At 33.5% G+C, this 21,165-nt stretch overlaps 1 long non-coding RNA gene across 4 annotated transcripts; it reads right to left on the bottom strand.

The window, feature by feature from the left end:
* Positions 1 to 315: 315 nt before the first annotated feature.
* On the bottom strand, positions 316 to 12,435 carry LOC134268074 (uncharacterized). 4 transcript variants are annotated; one of them, XR_009992282.1, is made up of 5 exons: positions 11,009 to 12,435; positions 10,208 to 10,277; positions 9,962 to 10,089; positions 8,598 to 8,693; positions 316 to 1,516 (listed from the first exon to the last, which is right to left on the bottom strand). It is a non-coding gene; the product is annotated as an uncharacterized LOC134268074 (long non-coding RNA). The 4 variants fall into 4 exon arrangements; XR_009992284.1 differs by lacking the exons at positions 9,962 to 10,089; positions 10,208 to 10,277 and having other exon boundaries at positions 11,009 to 11,067; positions 11,896 to 12,435; XR_009992281.1 differs by lacking the exons at positions 9,962 to 10,089; positions 10,208 to 10,277.
* Positions 12,436 to 21,165: the final 8,730 nt, after the last annotated feature.

Here is a 21,165-nt window from a genome sequence, read left to right on the forward strand (position 1 = left end):
TCTATCTTAGTTGTATTATATAGTCTATTGAACCTATTTTTATATCAAATATAATTATAGGATTATGAAACATGAGTGTACATGTACACATTTAAATAGGGATTTTCCCCGGGCACGAGCACGATTATATTGAATTTTGGGGCATCTTATAATATTAGTTTAAATATCTGTATAGTTAAATTACAAATATTTAAATACAACTAATATTTCAAAAGGAAATTGATATAATTTGCTAATATAAAGAAAATGAAAGACTTCAAAGACGCCGACACTGTGCCCCGTACATGTTTTGCGGGAAAAACTCGTGGACTGTACTGTACCTTTGACCACAAACACAACCAGTTGATCTAATTTATAGCAAATAAGGAATTGTCTCACACTCTGTCTAGTTGTTTTGAAGTTGTAGTTTGCTTCGAGTAGTTTCCTTATTTTTAAAGTTGAGGGCCCAGACCCTTGATACTTGATAATGGTGTTTCGAACAGGCAGACACAATCTCCGTCCTCCTTTCACAGGCGCCGTAGCAAGAAATAAACCTGAATGACTTATTTGGTCATTACACGATTCAAAAATAATTGGGGGCATGGTTTGCATAATTAACCAAAGAACAGCTAGGTACGCATTGTGAACGGAACGGTTCGCTTTGTGGGCGGTACGGTATGCGTTGTGAACGGACCGGTTCACTTTGTGCACGGAATGGTATGCTTTGTTCACGGTACGGTTCGTTTCTGAGGTGTAGTAGCACAGTTAAGGGTCTGTACTTTCTCCTTGCCTTAGTAAATCAAACACATTATTTTTCTAAAATAACTCAATGCAGGAAAAGTGTTCAAAGTCTTGGGAAAAGTGGGGAATTTTTTTATTTAATAATAAAAATTAGATATGTTTTCACCATGTGGATAAAACCACAAAATAAGGTGTAAATGTGGTTTTTCTCCATCTCCTCACCAATTCTTCATTGTAGTCGGTGCACTCCATCTAGTATTACATAATGGAATCCCAAAATGCAATGCATATTGGCAGGAAACACAAAATTTCCAAGAAATCAATCTCCAAGTAGGATATACAAATAACTAATTTAAGTTGTTTTTTTTTAATTTGTGTGTGTAAAATAACTTATTTAAGTTATCTTTTTTATAACTTGTTTGAGTTATGCCCCTGACTACAAGTGGGCAAACACATGAACAGAAAGATGGATATGATGATTCCTATGCACATGAATACACCCATGCTTATAAACAAACAATATACACTAGTACCACACTTAAATTCAATATGTGCAACCTCTGTGAAGAAATTGAAGCAAAACTAAAGGTGGACCACCAAACCGACTGACAGAAAGCAGCAAAGCAATATGCCCTCCCTTCTTTGAAAGGGATGCGAGCATAATTATATGTGTACTTCTAACTGAATTAAAAACAAAATTACCCTTTGTCAGAATATAGATTAGCAGGAAGGCTGTTTTTCCTCATTTTTCCATGTTAGATTCTGACTGTTCTTCAAAAGATTCTGGCATATACCCCTGAAAGAGTAAACAGTGAAGATAATAAAGAGCACCTAAATCGACATGATCAACTGCATATTTTTTTAAAAGATCAACTTAAAAGGGATAGAAAACAGAGAAAATTTGTTTAAATGACCAGGACTACATGTAGAGAGATTAATCCCTACCTCAAAAACAGGCTGCCATGGGCAGTCAGTAATTTCCAACTCTGATATGAGATGCTAAACATACTAATTGTCCAAAATTTACAATTTAATGTTTAATGCATAATTATATACTGTAGATTGGCAAATATTCACGATGGTTTTAATTTCACTATGTTCACGATCTATCATTTTCCCGCGAAATTAAACCCATCGTGAATGTTATCATTAGTTGTTAAAAGCGTTTAAATGCTTATACGAAATTTGAATTAATATCTTAAAGTGTGAAATTAAAACCATCGGAATTGGTACTATTTGAGATATCATGAAATTTTAACATCGCGGAATTAAAACGATTTACAGTAATATGTAGACATTCTTAAATTTCATGATTTGTACATGTAGATTGAGACAGATGATAAATACATTTCTAATTCTATATTTTGTCTGTTGTATGCTTGAATTGAAAGAACATTGACAACAAGCATCATTCAGAGTAAATTTGGATTTTCACATATTATACATAATTAAATTTGCATAATATACATTATGCATAAGGGAGACCAAATATATTATTACTGCATTAAGGAGACCAACTACTATCCACATGCAAATCAACATTCAAAACTTCAGATATATTTCAATACCCTAGTTTATTACATGCTTTATTACAGTAACTAAATCTAAGAGGGACATTAAACAACAAAGAAACAAACAAAAATACATGCCAGTCTTTAAATTTATATGATACAAGTATATTGTATGCATAAGGGAGACCAAATGTATTATTACTGAATTTACGAGACCAACTTAAATTCACATGTAAATCAGTATTCAAAACTTGAGATTTTTATATTCATATGAAGCAGAATTTATGCAAAATCTTATGCGTGAAAAGAAGAAAACACTTGCTGTGGCCTTCAACTTGACCTTCAGATATATCGACAACATGTCAATTAACAATGGTAATTTCTATGTCGATAATATATATTCAGGAGAGCTTGAGATAAAAGAAACCACAGACTCTGACACATCTGTTTCTTACTTGGATATTTTACTTGAAAAAGACAATAATCACTGTTAATGATAACCTAACAACCTAGTTATATGATAAACATGACGACTTTAACTTTTGTTTCATCAGCAATATACCTTCATCACCTGCATACGGAGTATATATATCTCAATTCGATACGCAAGAGCATGCTCTACATATGAACAATTTCTAAAACAAGGTAAATTATTGACAAGCAAGTTCAAGTTGATGAAACAAGAATATCAGCAGTCTTGTTTAAAGTCATTATTTTGTAAGTTCTATAGTTGATACAATGACCTTGTCTGCAAATACAATTTATCATTGAGTCAAATGCTGACTGACATTTTTCATACCAATTGTTCGTCCATTATTTATAAATTGACGACAAATTTTCCGTTATTTCACTATCATGACAATGAGCAAACATCGGGTGTGACCAGTCAGCAGGGAATGCTCACTTCTCCATGGCACCTGATCCCACCTCTGATGTTTCGGGGGTCCGTGTTTGCTCTGCTCTTATTTTGTGTTGTTTATGGACTTCGATATTGAATACTGTTCGTTATCTCCATATCCTTCTTTTTATACTCTAGTAAGTTATATGTTTTGTTAAATAAACAAAAATAAGAGGGACATTAAACAACAAACAAAAACACAAACAAAAATACATGTTGATAAATTTAACGTAATATATTGTTATCTCATTGAACATGTGTTAATCTATATTAATATTTTAAACTTAAATTTCTGAAACAATATTACATTTTCATGTCTGTAAAATATACAGTATATAATATACTGTATGCATAAGGGAGACCAAATGTATTATAACTGCATTTAAATGAAGACCAACAGTGAGAGAAAAATTCTACATGTAAATCAGTATTCAAAATGATGTAAGGATCAAATAAGTCCGCAACTAGAGTATACGCTCTATATGTCATTTCAAAATAAATTTTTTATAAATTAAATCTTTTATTTTAAATAAACAAATATAACTGCATCAGGCCAAATTACATCAACAAACAAAAATACATGTTGATCTTTAAATTTATATAATATACTGTATGCATAAGGGAGACCAAATGTATTATAACTGCATTTAGGAGACCAACTACTTTCTACATGTAAATCAGTATTCAAAACTTGAGATTTTAATACACTAGTAAGTTATATGTTTTGTTAAATAAACTAAATATAAAAGGGAAATTACACAACAAACAAAAATACATGTTGATCTTTAAATTTATATAATATACTGTATGCATAAGGGAGACCAAATGTATTATAACTGCATTTAGGAGACCAACTACTTTCTAAATGTAAATCAGTATTCAAAACTTGAGATTTTAATACACTAGTAAGTTATATGTTTTGTTAAATAAACTAAATATAAAAGGGAAATTAAACAACAAACAAAAATACATGTTGATCTTTAAATTTATATAATATACTGTATGCATAAGGGAGACCAAATGTATTATAACTGCATTTAGGAGACTAACTACTTTCTACACGTAAATCAGTATTTAAAACTTGAGATTTTATAATAACCTAGTAATAAAGTTACATATTTTCCAAAATGTTTATCCCAATACAATAGTAATTTACTTTAAATTGTTTGTATTTAGATGACCTTAATCAATTTATCTCAGCCAGTTTTAAAACAAGCTAATCTCACAAGTGGGCAAACACATGAACAGAGAGATGGGCATGATGATTCCTATGCACATGTATACACCCATGCTTATAAACAAACAATATACATTAGTATCAAATTTGAATTCAATATGTGCAACCTCTGTGAAGAAATTGAAGCAAAACTAGTGGTCAGGGCCACCAAACCGACAGACAGACAGCAGCAAAACAATATGCCCTCCCTTCTTTGAAGGAGGTGCGAGCATAAATTAATTTTATGTGTACTTCTAACTGAATTAAAAACAAAATTACCCTTTGTCAAAATATAGATTTGTAAGCTGGAAGGCTGTTCTTCCTATTTTTGAGTTGATTTATCAACTTCATATTCAATCTTATAAACTAATCAATTTTTGTTTGAGTATTTTGCATACAGGTTCTTGTATAATTTTGGCTTATGACAATATTCAAAAAAGCATGTAAGAAGATATCCTATATGCAAGTTTTATAAACTTAAATATTTTTTTTTATTATTTGGGAAAAATCAACAAGGAAATAGTGCAAGGGGCATGCATTCAAAAACTGTCATGCAAAAACCTTGATTTTAAGTCAATAATATTTTCTATATAAGTTAATTAGAAATTAGATTTTGAAAGAAAATTTACAAAAATAAATATTGTAACATCAGGTTTTTTTTACAAGACTGCATGTTAGTGGATAAATAAACTTAACTTTTATGATGCAGTATATAAAACCAGTGCAATTTGTTTAACTAGTGATGAAGTGTTTACATATAAAACTAATATGTTTTAAACACATAAACATCTAATTTAGCAAAGAAGGAAGTTAATCAAATATTAATTCAAGAAATTGTACATGTACCAGTTGATAAAATGTACCTGTTTTAAGAACTTTGGGAGAATGACAAATTAATATGAGGTATTAAACAATTATTCCAGGCTGTAAAAAAGCACAAAATTGTATATATAATTTACTTTCAGGACGTATCCAAATCCACAATTTCAACACATAAAAAATTAGGAAGCTTAAAGTCAGAGATCCCTTTTGTTACAGTTCAAAACATGAATTTAGGAAAGAAATACTATTAAAATTGTTTTTTATTGTTGTTTTTGATGTTAATTTTAAAAGTTTACAGCAATATTCACACGAAATAATTAAATGTCTCAACAAACAAACAAAAATAAAGCATTTTGATTTTTCTGAATATATTTATATAATAGTAGTGTATAACACTGGCCACAAATTGGCTTATAACCTGCGGGGATTGTATATATTTTAATGTATTGATAACCGTAATCAAAAGCTGTGTAACAACAATTTCGTATATAAAGAGTAAAAAAGAAAAAAAAAATTTACATAAAAAGTAAATTATTTAATGTATTAATTAAATCATTAAATCTTGAATGAATTCAAGTTTACTTTATCAATTTATCATTATCAGCTGTTCATGTTTGGCTTCTCGAGGATACAATTGTGTGGCCAATTAAGTCATCTGACTAAACAGACAAAATTTAAAACTAGGCATGTTGACAATGGGCAAACACTGGCCACTGGCCACGTATAGACAGCTTTAAATGATTAAAATATAGTGAAAAAATACAGGCCCAAAACTGGCCGCTCATTATTGGCCGTGTTGAACAATATAACATTATTATTACTGTATTTCTTTTATGTAAATGCCATATACTTCTTGTGCAAACAATAAAAGAACCACTGTCTTCAAACAATTTAGATCTGTATCACAGCAAGCTTTAAATACAGTAAAGGTCAAAAACACAAACGAATCTACTACTCTGGAAAGAGATTTATATATTATATCCACTGTGTCTTATATCAGATGCTGGCAATGTAATACAGTGAATTTACAGATATCTTAACACAAAAAAAAAAATACAAATAGATCAAATCGGGTGTATTCATAAATAAAATGAGAAATATTTGTTTATAAATGTGAATCAAGAGACTGAAAAATTAAATACATCCAAAAGTAAATAGATTATGTAAACGATTAATATACAATGCCATTGTGATACATTTTTAGTCTTCAGTCAAAAAGCCAAAAACTTTCTAAAGATCAGAAATTTATCAATGAATTCATGTTTGAATTACAAGAGAGCTAAATTGAAAGATATGTAATATTACATGTGCAAATCAATTAAGTCAGGTAGATATATTTCAAGAGTGACTAAACGAAACGAAAAAACATAAAATTAAAATGTTCATTTCAATTAAAAGTAAAAGAGTTGAAATAGCTAAAGGGAGGCCAATTGATTATTTATTTTGCATATCAAAGATCGTACATTTACAAGTCAAGGTGTTGAACTTCACGAGTGGCTTAATCAAGAAAATATCAAATATACATGCAAATTTTGAAAGACGTGGAGCTGAATTTCAATAAATAGTAACCACTTAAAATTTTTGAATTTTGTAATATCATTGATATCAATTAAATTAAAAAAAGAGGATTTGAAATTAACAGTGGCCTTTGTCAAACATAGAGATGTGCACTTGTACACTGAAAGTGTCAAATGTATTTGTCAATTTTCCATCAAATGTTAAATCCAATTACAATTGTATCAAAATTTGATGTGCAATTAATGATTTTGCATACAGTTATAATTTCCTATTTGAAATACATATGTTTTGTTAAATGTTGTCCTCTTATTTTGAAATATTTTTTCATCATAGCAAAAAAATTAACAAATATAGAAAGACCTCAGCTCATTTTAACATGTTTGGCGCATAGTATATTCAGACTGTTAAGTTGATCGTTACACTGATAATCCCACTATTGGATATACGATCCTTCAGATGAGGTAATAAATCGAGGTCCTGTGTGGCAAGTTGTGCTGACACAAAAAAAATCACTGATGAGTAAAGTGATATTTAAAAGCACTACACTGGCAAGTGGTTGTCTAGTCATATGAGTAAAAATTCTTCGACCTATTTAAACAACATACAAACCATACCATAAAAATTACCTATTTTGCAATAAATATACAAAGATTTGGTGTTTTCAGGTGATCTTTAAAAAATATACTGTACAGCTATTTTAAGAAAACATGCTTACGGAGCATGCTTCTTTGCATATGTTTACATTTTAAAGACCTTTTATTGATATTAAAAATTGCACAGCTGTAGCGCACAAAGATTTATGATATTTTACCTTTCGAGGGTTGTTAACAGAATTCATGAAACATCACTTGGTCAAATTTTGAATTAAATTGGAGCGTATATTACCGTTTTATAACAATTTATATACATATTAACGTATAAAAACAAAGCCAAAAATGGAAACGTCATGGAGCACATATTTATAATTGATACTGTCTTACATTGAATTCAAGTAATTTTAATATAAATTCAATGTATTTTTCGCCAGTCTGGCATCTTTGCGTGAATAATGCAAACAAAAAAGCATTAACTATACAAGATATCCTGCACGTCACATTCATACATAGCACAGCTTACGCAATGCATATTTTGTTTACTACAAAACTCCTCGGGCATTTAGGTTCGGCAGTGAAAAGAGGAAACCCATTCGAACTACATGTATAAGCCAAGATTTCAGGGCAATGATTTCATTGGCTAATCAAAAGGTGGCTCTGACATGACCCCGAATGGGATGTTGTTAGATGTTTGAGAAGCTGTAGAGGATTCGGAACATCAAATTTTAATTAGATTGCATGTAAATATGGATAAGAATTTCTTAAAGCATTCACATGATGCATAGGATATAAAACTATTCTTTTTTTGAGTCAGAAAGTAACAACATATTGAAAATAATGAACCTATTTCCATACAGTACATGTAATTTATTCAACATGTAAGATAAATGTACTAAATATTTTAAACAAGGTTTTCCTGTTTAATTTGAATTTGAAGTGTACTTTTTAAAGACAGTAAGACAAAAACAAATTAATATGAGTTGCAAAACAATTATTCTTTTTTTTTTTTGTAAAATTCATGCATAATGATTTATATGTCTTTTTTGACAGACTTGTTTAAGAATCCAATTATAGTGCATATCACATTATAAAATATTGTTGTTTTTTGCTCAATACACAGCCCTAATAAAAATGATATACAAAAAAAAAGTACAAGGAATGATTCTGACTGGGTTTAACATTCATTCGATTGATCATACAATTGCACTTTCATTTTCAAAATGTTGTTAGGTTACTGGTATGACTATGTTTCTTTTGCACTGATGTTACAATTTATTAAAAGAGTATACATTGTATTAGCAAAAGTAATTATCATTTACCTTTCTTGGAATAAAGACATGTTGACCCTTGAGATAAGATTTCCTCTCTGTCCATAAAAGTGTTACACTGGGGTCCAACAAATTCTAGCACAGACCCTGTAAAAAAAGACATTAGGTATTATGGATATAAAAAAATGTTGTAATTAAAATCCATATATTTCAAACATGTCTGTAATGACTGACATAATGCAAATTCAAAGCAAAATAATTACATATATTATATAAGAAGATAATTTTTGTAATTTTCATTGGCTGAAAGGATGTCACGTGATATTCCTCCTTTTGTGACATCGACGCGAAAGTGCGTCGGCAGAAAATGATGTGGAACAACACAGCGTTTGGTGCACTGAAGTTACGTAGAATATAAGATGCGTGTTTTTAACAATTGTGATGTAATGACAGCGAAGTCTGTTTAGTTAGGACTGTGTCATTGCATTAACTTTGTGTGATTATATATAATTATACTTTCATGTTCAATACTAAAATCTGATTGGTTTAGACGCAGTTAACAATCCGTTCTATTACCCTCAGCCTTAGCAACACACGTGGCAACGGGTAACACAACGGTAATGCCACATGCATGGAAATTATGCGCGTACGGTTCACCGTAGAATTCTCAAAACGTCAGTTGCGCGTTTGAAAGAACCGGAATAAACTTGACGTCAATAAAAGCTTGCGTCCGATGTAGCTTACTTGAAAACAACAAACGACAGATGAAACATGCTTGCGAGTGCAGAAATAACGAAACTTTAGATGGTAAAGGACTCGTAGAGTAGCAAATAAGCAATAAAGAGGTCAGTAAATCTTTTTCGAATTAGCGGGGAGTTTGAAAGCTTTCTAAACGTGAACGAAAAAGGCTATGACGATTTGTATTGCTGACATAGTAAATCAAGAGGACATTCAGTATAATAAAATAAATGGTGCCTGTTTTGGAGGGTAACAGTTGAAATTGACACCCCTCGGAAAACCATTGTCAACCTCCGCTGATGCGTCGGTTGACAATGGTTTTCCTTGGGGTGTCAATTTCAACTGTTACCCTCCAAAACAGGCACCATTTATATAATATATAACTATTATGGACTTCAGTGAATGCTCAAATTATGTCATTATAAGGACTCATGGCAATTGATATTGACCTCAGACAAAGGAAATGATAGTGACTTCACAAGCTCAGTCGCTATCACTTTCTGAGTCTTCGGTCAATATCAATTGCCATGAGTCCATATAACCATATATTATATAACTTTGTGAAGTCCGGTAATCTGATTGGTCAATACGAAGTCATTATATTTCTTAAACAATCTCTGAAAGCCAATAATGACTTTCACGTGCTGCCTCGTTTTCACTTTCAATTTAAGACTAACCTCTGTGCGAAGAGAAAATTTGGACGACTGCACATTCATTCGATAGAATTTTTTGACGCCGTAACTTGGACCCACAATGCATCACTTGTTAAAGCTACGTTCTTGCAAGAATAGCAGCAAAAGTTCAACTAAAAGTAAACATGCCCTGATTTAATGGATAAACATTGAAGATAAATATAGTAAACAAAACGTTCTTCATTTACTTTCAGCACTGTTCAGGCTTCTTTTTGGAAATGAATTACTTACATTTATAAGACGTAATGTGACATCAGAGTCTAGACGCACTAAATGTCACGTGCAGTTTGATGAGCCTGATCTAAATTATAACAAAATAAATATCTGTGCTCGCCATAACGGTTGTATCGTCAACATATTAAATTTAATTTTTCTACAATTATTAATTAATTATGCCGAACAAATTATCATTTTCCTTCACTAATTTTCAGGTGTTCCATTTGTTTACATTTGGGTTTTTTTTCGGTTTGACAAAATTTGATTAAGTCCTGTTTGTTGATTAATTACACAGGACCGAATGCCCTGTGTGGTAAAAAAAAACATTCGCATAGACTGTATTGATGTATGAATCACGCAGACTTCAAGTAGGCATATTTTTCAAGAAGCTTTAGCGCTTCATGATATATGTCTAGGACCACTGTATGTAAGTTGTGGGTGAGCAAATCTATAAACATTTAACTTAGCATCTAGCTACTGATAGTCCCAAATTTCTCTTCACCTAAATATAAAGAGATCGAAGAGATCGCTATAAATCAATATAACACTTTCAGTAAAGTTACACATAGTAAACTAACATAAAAACAAGATTACGAGAATCATGTTTAGAAAGTCAGTAGCTAAATGTAAACAGGTAACGTTACATGTAAACACGCGGGCTGGTGACACTGACAGTCACACCGATACATGTGCCATTTTAACCGACTTAGGCCTATGAAATTTAAAATGTAGGCCCCTAAATATCCATCTGCACACAGAGTTTTCCATAAAGATAATAGGCCTAATTTAAAAAGTGTAAATACAAAATAAACAAACCTCAATACTGTTTTGAGCCTCCTCGTTGTCTGAAATATTCTGGTTCTCTGAGTCTGTCACTGAAAATGCAGGGAACCAGGCTAGTTTATTAACTCATGCACATATTTGTTGACTTAATTTTAAAAGGAAAAATACGAAATAAACTTATAAAAATATAAACGAAATTAAATAATATAAAAAAAATTAATATTTCAGTTAAAAGTGGGGTTAACACAACCAAAAATTTTTCAGTTTCATTTGTTTGGGGATGGGGGGGGGGGGGGGGGTTAAATCTCAAATGATTGTTTTATTTCTGTCACCGAATATTGCTGAAAATAATGCAGGGAACTACAGGTTATAGACTGCGACAATGAATTGTTGATTAATAGAAATACAAAATAAATAATGTTATGAAAAAAATGAATTTCCAACACCTTGAAGTTTTCATGTACAGTGTAGGGGTAAGGTAATTGAAAAAAGGGGGGGGGGTTGTACAACCAAAACACCCTATCAGATTCAGGTTGGGCGAGGCTACCAACAAAAAATTGGTGATAAGCAAATGAAAAAAGATCATAAGGCAAAAGAAAGAAATGATCATAAGACTAAGAGGTAAACGTTATTTCTGAGGGGACACAAGCATATAGCTTGAATAGGTGCTTCAGCTTGCGATGCTTTTTTCTATATTCGGCTTTGTCTTTAAATTTTGTTTGTGGACTTGTGTAAAAGAATATACCGATATCAACTTTATTTCGAATTTCCTTCAGTTTCAAATACGTATTTATAATCTTTCCTTCTTCAAAGTAAAATTACTACACCCCCCCTCCCCCCCCCTCCCCCCCCCTCCCAAAAAAATCAATGCTTGCCTTGTGTATTTAAAAAAAAATTACTATATTATTTAAGTTACTTACCGCAATACAACTCTTTCTCAACAATTACGGTGTTGAAAGGTCATTTTCTGAAAACTGAAGAGGCATTCCGATGGTATTCGGAACAAATGACGGAAAGCACTTGCTAAGAATTCAGAACTTGATGCATAAATTTAGAATATTTTTCCTCTTTAGTTTTTTAACATAAAAAATGGAAAAATAAGTCGAAGAAACACTCATTTAAAATAATTTAACGCGGAAAAAATTATATATGCAAGATTTTTTGTTAAATTGCACGTTTTCCGTGGTCTCCACAATGCTGAAAAAATATCCTTTGAAATTATACACAGGTAATACATTCTTTTCTTTTTCAGGTAATATGATAGAAATTTGACAACTTTTTAATGTTAAAACGCAGACAAAAACATCACTTTTATCTAATGGAAGACTGTTAATTTACCAAAAACACGACATTTGCAATACTCATGAGGTCAAAATATTAGGGAGACCAAAAAAGGTCGCCTTAATCCAGCGGTCTCCCTAAGCCAGATAATATATCTTCCGTGGTCTCCCTAAGCAATATTTCATATATATATACATACATATATATATATATATATATATATATATATATATATATATATATATATATATATATATATATATATATATATATATATATATATATATATATAATTGCACTCAGCAATCGTTTAATATCCTAATTTGCAGGAATATATATATATATATATAATTGCACTCAGCAAAGAGATATCCTAATTTGCAAAGAACCTTTAAGAGATGGTATAAAGAACGGTTACTTATCACTACGTCCGTCAAACACCCGAAACAAACTGTAAGATTTCTTACCTAAAAACAATCAATACTTTGTTTACTTTAAAGTTTTCTTAAAAATAAATATTTTTATATGATAGTTATAACTTTTATTTCTGATATGAAAGGAAAAACAACGAACATTGAACAATCTCAAAAAACATCTTTAAACAATACAAATGTGTGAGGCGGGAATTAAACAGGTACCCCTGGAGATTCTAGAGCTTGCATCAGGTGCCTAAGAAAAGTAACCATCCCTTTTTGACCAGTCTCACCCGCCGTAAACCTTTTGTATTGACTAGATTGGAGTACATGTAACTTTCTGTTGTCAAATTCAGAGAAAAAAAAACCCAAAGACCTAACAATTGGTATGAGACAAGTCAACCAAAATACGGCTCAATGATTGAAAGGTTATATAAGCTAAGGTCATAGAGATTATGGAATTTATAAAATGGCGATTTTAAACAAGCCTTTATGTTCTTTAAAATCCCTGTATAACAGTATCAACTTATCACTGAGTGGCATGCCTTGCTTTTAAAATTGATCCTAACATCAGAGCAAGCTCTTGAGTAGCGAATAAGTTAGGAGACATAAATAAACATAAAGTTGAGAAGGAAAAGATGAAGAGATCTTGTTTGTCAAGCAATTAATTTGTTAAGTGGCCTTTATCGTCTATTGTAATTAAAACATCCAAATATGAAACATATGAATATAAATATATATATTCATATATATATATATATATATATATATATATATATATATATATATATATATATATATATATATATATATATATATATATATATTCATATATAAATATGAAATATTTATGGCCGACTCTGTGCTGTCATTTATTTGAAATTCACTGGGATATATCAAGTCAACATGTAGTGTTCCAGAAAACATGTTTCTCGCCTGCTTTATACTGTAGCTTCAAAATACATGTAAATAAATCTTTGAGAGTTGTCAACTATTTATTTGTTACAAGTATCATAGTTCATATTTACCTACAAAGCTAAAATTCATTCAAGGATAATTAGACTGCATACAATTCATACGGTTGAAAGCTCTTAATCTTACTATGGTACAGATACTAGACTGGGAACTATGCAGAAAGGGAGACCATGCTCGTCTATCTGGGTTTGTCCTAACAGATATTGCAGCAGCTGTTAGAAGCTCTTCATGCTCTGGATTCTTGAAGAAGAAGAAACAAAAATTGACTTTTCATTATTGGTCTCCCACAGGTGTCGATATGAAAGAATCAAATTATGTTTGATAATTTACCTATAATTTTGTAAACCTTTACCATAATCCTCTACATTTGCGGGATTTGTTGTGTTTTCAGAAATGTATAGAACTGATTGTCTATGATGGACATTCTATTAACGTTTCTTAGTGGACATGAATTTACGGGTCTCTTCATGCTACAAAACAAAAATTAACCCCCACAATCCCGAAAATTTGCGTTTTTACAATACATGTACTTTCATTTGTGACAAAAGTAGATTTTGCATACAAAAATTCTGTGTTGATCAGAAAAAAGAAATTAAGCAAGAAAATGCGAAAAAAGATCAATCGTCTGAAGCTGAACATCGGGAAGTAATACAGTGTTAATCATTTGCTTGTTAAACATTTGCGTTTTTTTCTCAGGAGAATAGACGTCTTCAACAACAACAACAACAACAGTCTCAGCAGTCGTCTGGAGCCGGGGCCTCGGGGGGTCGTCAACAACAGCCCGGGTATCAACAACAATCCTCCAGCGGTCAGGACGACAGGGAGGGGGTTCTTAATCACCCCAAAAGGGGCCGTATTCCCACCTACATATTCCAGGTATGTTCTAAATCAGGGAGGGGGTGCTAAATCACCCAAAAAGGGGCCGTATTCCCGCCTACATATTCCAGGTATGTCCTTTATCAACCCAAAAGGTACCGCATTCCCACCTACATATTCCATGTACATGTATGTCTGGAGTTAAATGCAAAAAACTTATAAAGAAAGATGAAGAACTATCTTTAAAAAATTAATATTCGTGATGAAATAATTTTGCGTTGTTAATCCTTAGAGAAAACACAACATCCACTGTTTCTATGACCACACTAGAGGTCAGTGGATGCGGCTACCGATAGGTTGGGAACTCCATCATGAGATGGTGGGGAAAGTGGTTGACCAGGTGGAAGAAGCCCTGCCGACCTGGAGGGACAGGCAGGATATCCTGGCCCTCCTACGGCAGTGTAACTATGACCCCGACGAATGCATGTCTACATACTTACATTTGGAAGGGGATCGTAAGTAAAAAATTAAAACTTTTAACCCTTCTGTCATCTTAACTTTGAATTACCTGTCCAACAATATTTGTATGTAGGACTCCAAAGTGCGATGGGACTCCAAAGTCCGATGGGCACGCCAAAGTCCGATGGTCTGCGCGAAACCCCGATGTTTGACACGACAAAGTCCGATAGTGCAGAAAACAATTAACGTTTATGACGTCATAATACTACTGCGCCAAACCGCAATGCCGTGCCATGCAAAGGTCTTTAAAAAATATGTATAAATAAATAAATGCAAAAACTAACCCTTATTTCTCAGATAGGTGCGAGACTAACCCTAAACGCTCGAAAAGTGTGTATCAACTTTAAGCTAGATATCTCGTGTGGGTACAAGACTAGTGTGCGAGGACTAACTCTAAATCTCTCGCGGTGTGCAATGCAAAGACTATCCCTAATCAATCGAATGGTGTGCGAGGACTATTCCTAATATCTCTGGAAAGTGCAAGCAATAAACAAAATCAATAAATTGTATTCAAGGAACGAATTCAGAAATGATGGCTTTTGAATGCAGGACAACGGCGTCAAGGATTGACGTCGGATTATTGTGACGTCATAAACGCTGCTTGTTTCTCCGCACCATCAGACTTTGGCGTGTCAGACCATCGTACTTTAGCGCAACGTGTCTCATAGGAAACGAGCCATCGGGCTTTGGCGTGACCATCGGACTTTGGCAACCGTAAAGACAGCGAGCCATCAGGGTTTGGCGCAGACAATCGGGGTTTGGCGAGACCATCGGACTTTGGCGTCACCATCGCACTTTGGAGTCTTACATGTATATGCCCCCGCTTGAAAAACATGTAAAATAATGGGGGTGTCCATACGACCGTCTGTTAAGCTTTGTGTACCCATACCTCTTATTTGCAACTTCATATACATCATCGAATAAAATTATAACGAAACTTTTCCCGAATCTGATAACATAGTGTCATTATGCATGCACCTTTATATAATTTACTCTTTGATCGATCACTTATTTTGGGTATCCCAACGCACAACATTGTCATTGCCATTTTTCTATATTATCAAGCGTACCTTTTTCTTATATGCAACTCCCCCTATAGCCCTTGATAAAATATAATGATACTTTTACACATATTTATGATATAGGTCTCTTTTGCAGCCTTTATATATCTTGTAATGTGATTGGACTTTGCCATTGTAATAGAATTTGAAGCAGGGGGTATCTTATAGAGCGCATATATATACTGCACCCAGTTCCTTTTGTTTAATACTTTTACCTTAAGCTTGCAGTAATCACGTGAAGGAATAAACGTATAGATACTGAATGTTTCGAGTTTTGAATTAGATGGTTGGAACTGCAGTTTTTAAAAACGATCAAAATGCAACTTATAACATACCTAACTAGCAGCGATTGTGAAGACGATTTCTATTGTTACTCAAAATAGATTATATTTCTTCACTTGAAAACGTTACATAGCTTTGTTTTGTTTTGAACATATTTTATTGACTATTTATTGTATATTAAAGGTCCAAAAATTTAGATAGTCCTCTCCCATACCCAGATAGCATGACTATGTTGGGCCAACATTTGTAAAAGGTTGTATGGTTGGTGTTGGGGGAACAACGTTGGGCCAACGTTGAACCAATGTTACCAAGTCAACCTTCTTGACCATGACAGAATTCCTATGTTGGCCCAACGTTGGTCCAACGTAAGCAACTTCCATTCACTTTAGTTCTCAAGGAAGGAAGGATCCTGGTGTTGGTCCAAAGTTGGACCAATGTTTATAATACACCCTTAAAGAAAAGTGTATTTACAAGTTGGTAGTAGTATGTTGGCCCAACGTTGGCCCGATGTTTGTAATACACCCTTAAAGAATGTGTCTTATCAAGTTGTTAGTAATATGTTGGCCCAACGTTGGCCCATTGTTAGTAATACACCTTTAAAGAAAATGTCTCATCAAGTTGGTAGTAGTATGTTGGCCCAACGTTGGTCCATTGTTTGTAATACACCCTTTAAGAAAGTGCCTTATCAAGTTCAAGTAGTATATTGGCCCGATGTTTCTAATACACCCTTAAAGAAATGTCTTATCAAGTTGATAGTATTATGTTGGTCCAACGTTGGCCCATTGTTTCTAATACACCCTTAAGGAACGTGTCCTATCAAGTTGGTAGTAGTATGTTGGCTCAACATTGGCACAATGTTTGTAATACACACAAGTGTTGTTTTGGTAAGGTGTTTAAAAGATGGGATATTTATATAAGGCCAACGTAGGCCCAATTATTATACTGCCAATTAATTGATAGTGTCAATTTTATAATTAGCTACTGAGCTTTACGTTGGGACAACGTTGGCACATTCTGAAATAATTAAGAGGACTTTCTATGTCCATGCTTATCATTGGATGACTGCTCTTGTTTAGATATGATATTTTCAACATTTTAACTTTGCAATTAAGTGATCACAGCACCAAAGAGTGTTTTATTCTATTTTTTGAATTGTGTTTATGCTTATATTTATTTGTAATAAACCAGATAGCAGAACATCGTTGGCCCAATCTTACATTATGGTTGTATTATCTCTGTTGGGTTACCTTTATTGGGCCAACAATGGCCCAACATAGAATATCGATAGCTGGTAATGTATAATGGTGCGCTAATGCTGGGCTAACTGTTCGCATTATATCATAAAATTATTATCATGAGAGAAAATATTTGTTTGGGGATTGGCATCGGCCCAACGTTGGCCCAATATACGATGAATCTGACTGAGGATCATGGGTAGACAACAAACGGGCTACTTGTAATATCCGCGCCATTTTTAATCTGACACGAGCGAGCGTAATGAGACTGATACCTTGCATATCTGCATCCACTTTGTAAGTACACGTATTTATAATATGTTTGCCTCGGCACAGCTGAATTAACGTTTAGTTTTTAAACGATATCATGTACAAATCTGCGCAAAGCAGACACGGGGAAGTGCAGAGGCCAGGTGCTGTTGGGTCAACACTGTACCTCAGATGGCATGATAACATTGGGCCAACGTTTGGCCAATGTAATCGGTTACATCGGGCCAATGTTGGCAAATGACATTGACCCAATTTAAGTTTGCTCATCGGCCCAATGTTGGCCCGATATGTTGGACCAACGTTGGCCCAGTGTAGAGTGTTATTTCTACAAATATTGGCCCAACGTTGCGCCAACATTGGCCCAATGAATGCGACATTGTTTGACCAACGTCAATAGGAACATTGGGCCGATGTTGGCAAATGACGTTGGTCCAGTGTCATTTTGCTCCTTGGCCCAATGTTGGCCCGATATTTTGGACCAACATTGGGCCAATGTGTGTAAACATTTGATTGTTACAAACCTGTATATCAACAAATCTGATCATCTGTACAATCAAAAATAAATCTACAACCAACCCTACTTGAAAGTACAAGCTAGCTAAAATAAATTTACAAGGCTTGTTAAAATGTTAAATTATCAGCGATTAAATGTTTTTGTTTTTATACAAGAAAAATAAATTAAAGTATAAAATAACAAATTTGTTTTGATACAGTTAAAACAATAAATAATTTGCCCCTTATTTATATTGAAATGTGTGACTAGTAAAATACATTTCCGAAGTCTACCACTTAATTTACTTATATACACTTAACGTCGAGCACATGATCAAACATTTTGAAAATGTTGAACTTGTTGAAGTTAAAACTAAATTTATTCAGTACTAAACATAAATTGGGTTCTTTCAATTAAAATTTGTTCAGTGCAACGACTTTTCTATACATGTATTTTATATGGGGCAAAATTGAATCAAAATCGTTGTGATGATGATAATGATCAAGCGTAGAAACGTTATGCACAAATGCCTTCATCATGCAAGCTAATCACTTAATCACACCATGAAACAAAAAAGACGGTTATTCCTTAATTGACAGCTTAAACATATTGTGATATACTTGTAAATTTAATTGTATATTTACTCTTTACTTAGAAAAGTAACAAATGTATTAAGTACCAAATACTATAATTTTAGTGCTACTGGAGATTCTAAAAAGACATTCAAAACACAATCAAAGAATAGCTTAGGTATGCCAAGGACAGGGATGGGGGAGGAAGAAACGGACAGAGAAGAAAAGAAGGGGGAGGAGGAGACTCGGGAGAGAGATGAGAAGACTTAAGAGAGGGATCAGATGGAAAGTGGCAGTGCCTAGCTTTTTCTATTATATACTGTGACAAATCTGTAGTTCTACCCTTTTCTGTGTCTGTTTGTCGGTTACAAACACGATGCAGATGCCAGAAACATTTTTTGTGTAAGTAAACAAAATGACGGGATTCATTTTAGTATTATTTTAAGAACAGGGGGGCTTTGTTTCTTTGTTGGACCTGCTTATTGATACCTGCAATTTACTGAACTTGTGCATAAATTTACATCAGAGAGGGAGTATACAGTCATGTAACCCTACATGTATCGCTTGAAGTGAGCATCAACTTTTATTTCTTTATTAATATTTTCTTCATGCACTGAGCAAGTAAATACTAATATGTTATAATATAATTTTATATTTTGATTTCTTTTTTCTCAGTTTTTTAGCTCACCTGAGCCGAAGGCTCAAGTGAGCTTTTCTGATCACATTTTGTCCGTCGTCCGTCCGTCCGTCCGACTGTCTGTCCGTCTGTCTGTCCGTCTGTAAACTTTTCACATTTTCGACTTCTTCTCAAGAACCACTGGGCCACTTTTGACCAAACTTGGTACAAAGTATCCTTGGGTGAAGGGAAATTTAAATTGTTAAAATGAAGGGCCAAGTCCCCTCACAAGGGGAGATAATAAAGAAAAGACAAAAATTGGGTGGGGTCATTAAAAAATCTTCTCAAGAACCACTGGGCCAGAAAAGCTGAAACTTATGTGGAAGCATCCTAGGGTAGTGTACATTCTAAATTGTTCAAATCATGACCCCCGGGGGTAGGGCTGGGCCACAATGGGGAATCAAAGTTTTACATAGAAATATATAGGAAAAAAGTTTGAAAATCTTCTTCTCAAGAACCACAGGGCCAGAGGAGCTGGAACTTATGTGGAAGCATCCTTGGGTAGTGTAGATTATAAATTGTTCAAATCATGACCCCTGGGGGTAGGGCGGGGCCACAATTGGGAATCAAAGTTTTACATAGAAATATATAGAAAAATCTTTGAAAATCTTCTTCTCAAGAACCACTGGGCCTGAAAAGCTGAAACTTATGTGGAAGCATTCTGGGATTGTGTAGATTCTAAATTATTCAAATCATGACCCCCGGGGGTAGGGCGGGGCCACAATGGGAATTCAAAGTTTTACATAGAAATATATAGAAAAAATCTTTGAAAATCTTCTTCTCAAGAACCGCTGGGCCAGAAAAGCTGGAACTTATGTGCACATGGAAGCATCCTGTGGTAGTGTAGATTTTAGAAATGTCTAAATTATGATCAGTTGGGTAGGGTGAGGTCGCAATATATATTAAAAAGGTTAAAGAACAGAATGGTCAAAGTTTCTCAGGTGAGCCTCTTGTTAATTAATGCTATGAGATATATATTGAGAATATATATTAAACTATTAATCTAGCATATATAGATAGTATTAAAGGGCTTTTACCATTAAACTGTACTACAAAACTAGTATAACCTTAATATATGTATTTGTTTGTCAATTTTGAGGACAAATGGCCAACCAGTGAAGAGCAAATGAGTTGTCATGATAGAGAGCCAATAAGATACAAACCAACGTTTGCCCAAAAATGATGTTTGCCTTATTGAAAGAATAAGTGGCCCAACAATGGCTCAATAATATCCGTTCGTTGGTCCAGCAATAAGCCAACAAGTTGGTCTGATTAAGGGCCGATGAGCAAATTACCGTTGGCCCAACATTAATTGCTTACAATGGCCCAAATGTACAAAAATGACGTTTGCCCAACATTGAAAAAATACATTGGCCCGACAGTGGCCCAATATTAACTGTTACATTGGCCCAACAATAAGCCAACAAGTTGGTTTGATTAAGGGCCGATGAGCAAATTACCGTTGGCCCAACATTAACTGCTTACAATGGCCCAATTGTACAAAAATGACGTTTGCCCAATATTGAAATAATACATTGGCCCAACAGTGGCCCAATATTAACTGTTATATTGGCCCAACAATAAGCCAACAAGTTGG

The sequence above is a fragment of the Saccostrea cucullata genome, unplaced genomic scaffold (genome assembly GCF_032062105.1).
Source record: "Saccostrea cucullata isolate Sc308-1 unplaced genomic scaffold, CSIRO_AGI_Scuc_v1 ctg7446, whole genome shotgun sequence".
NCBI lineage: Eukaryota > Metazoa > Mollusca > Bivalvia > Ostreida > Ostreidae > Saccostrea > Saccostrea cuccullata.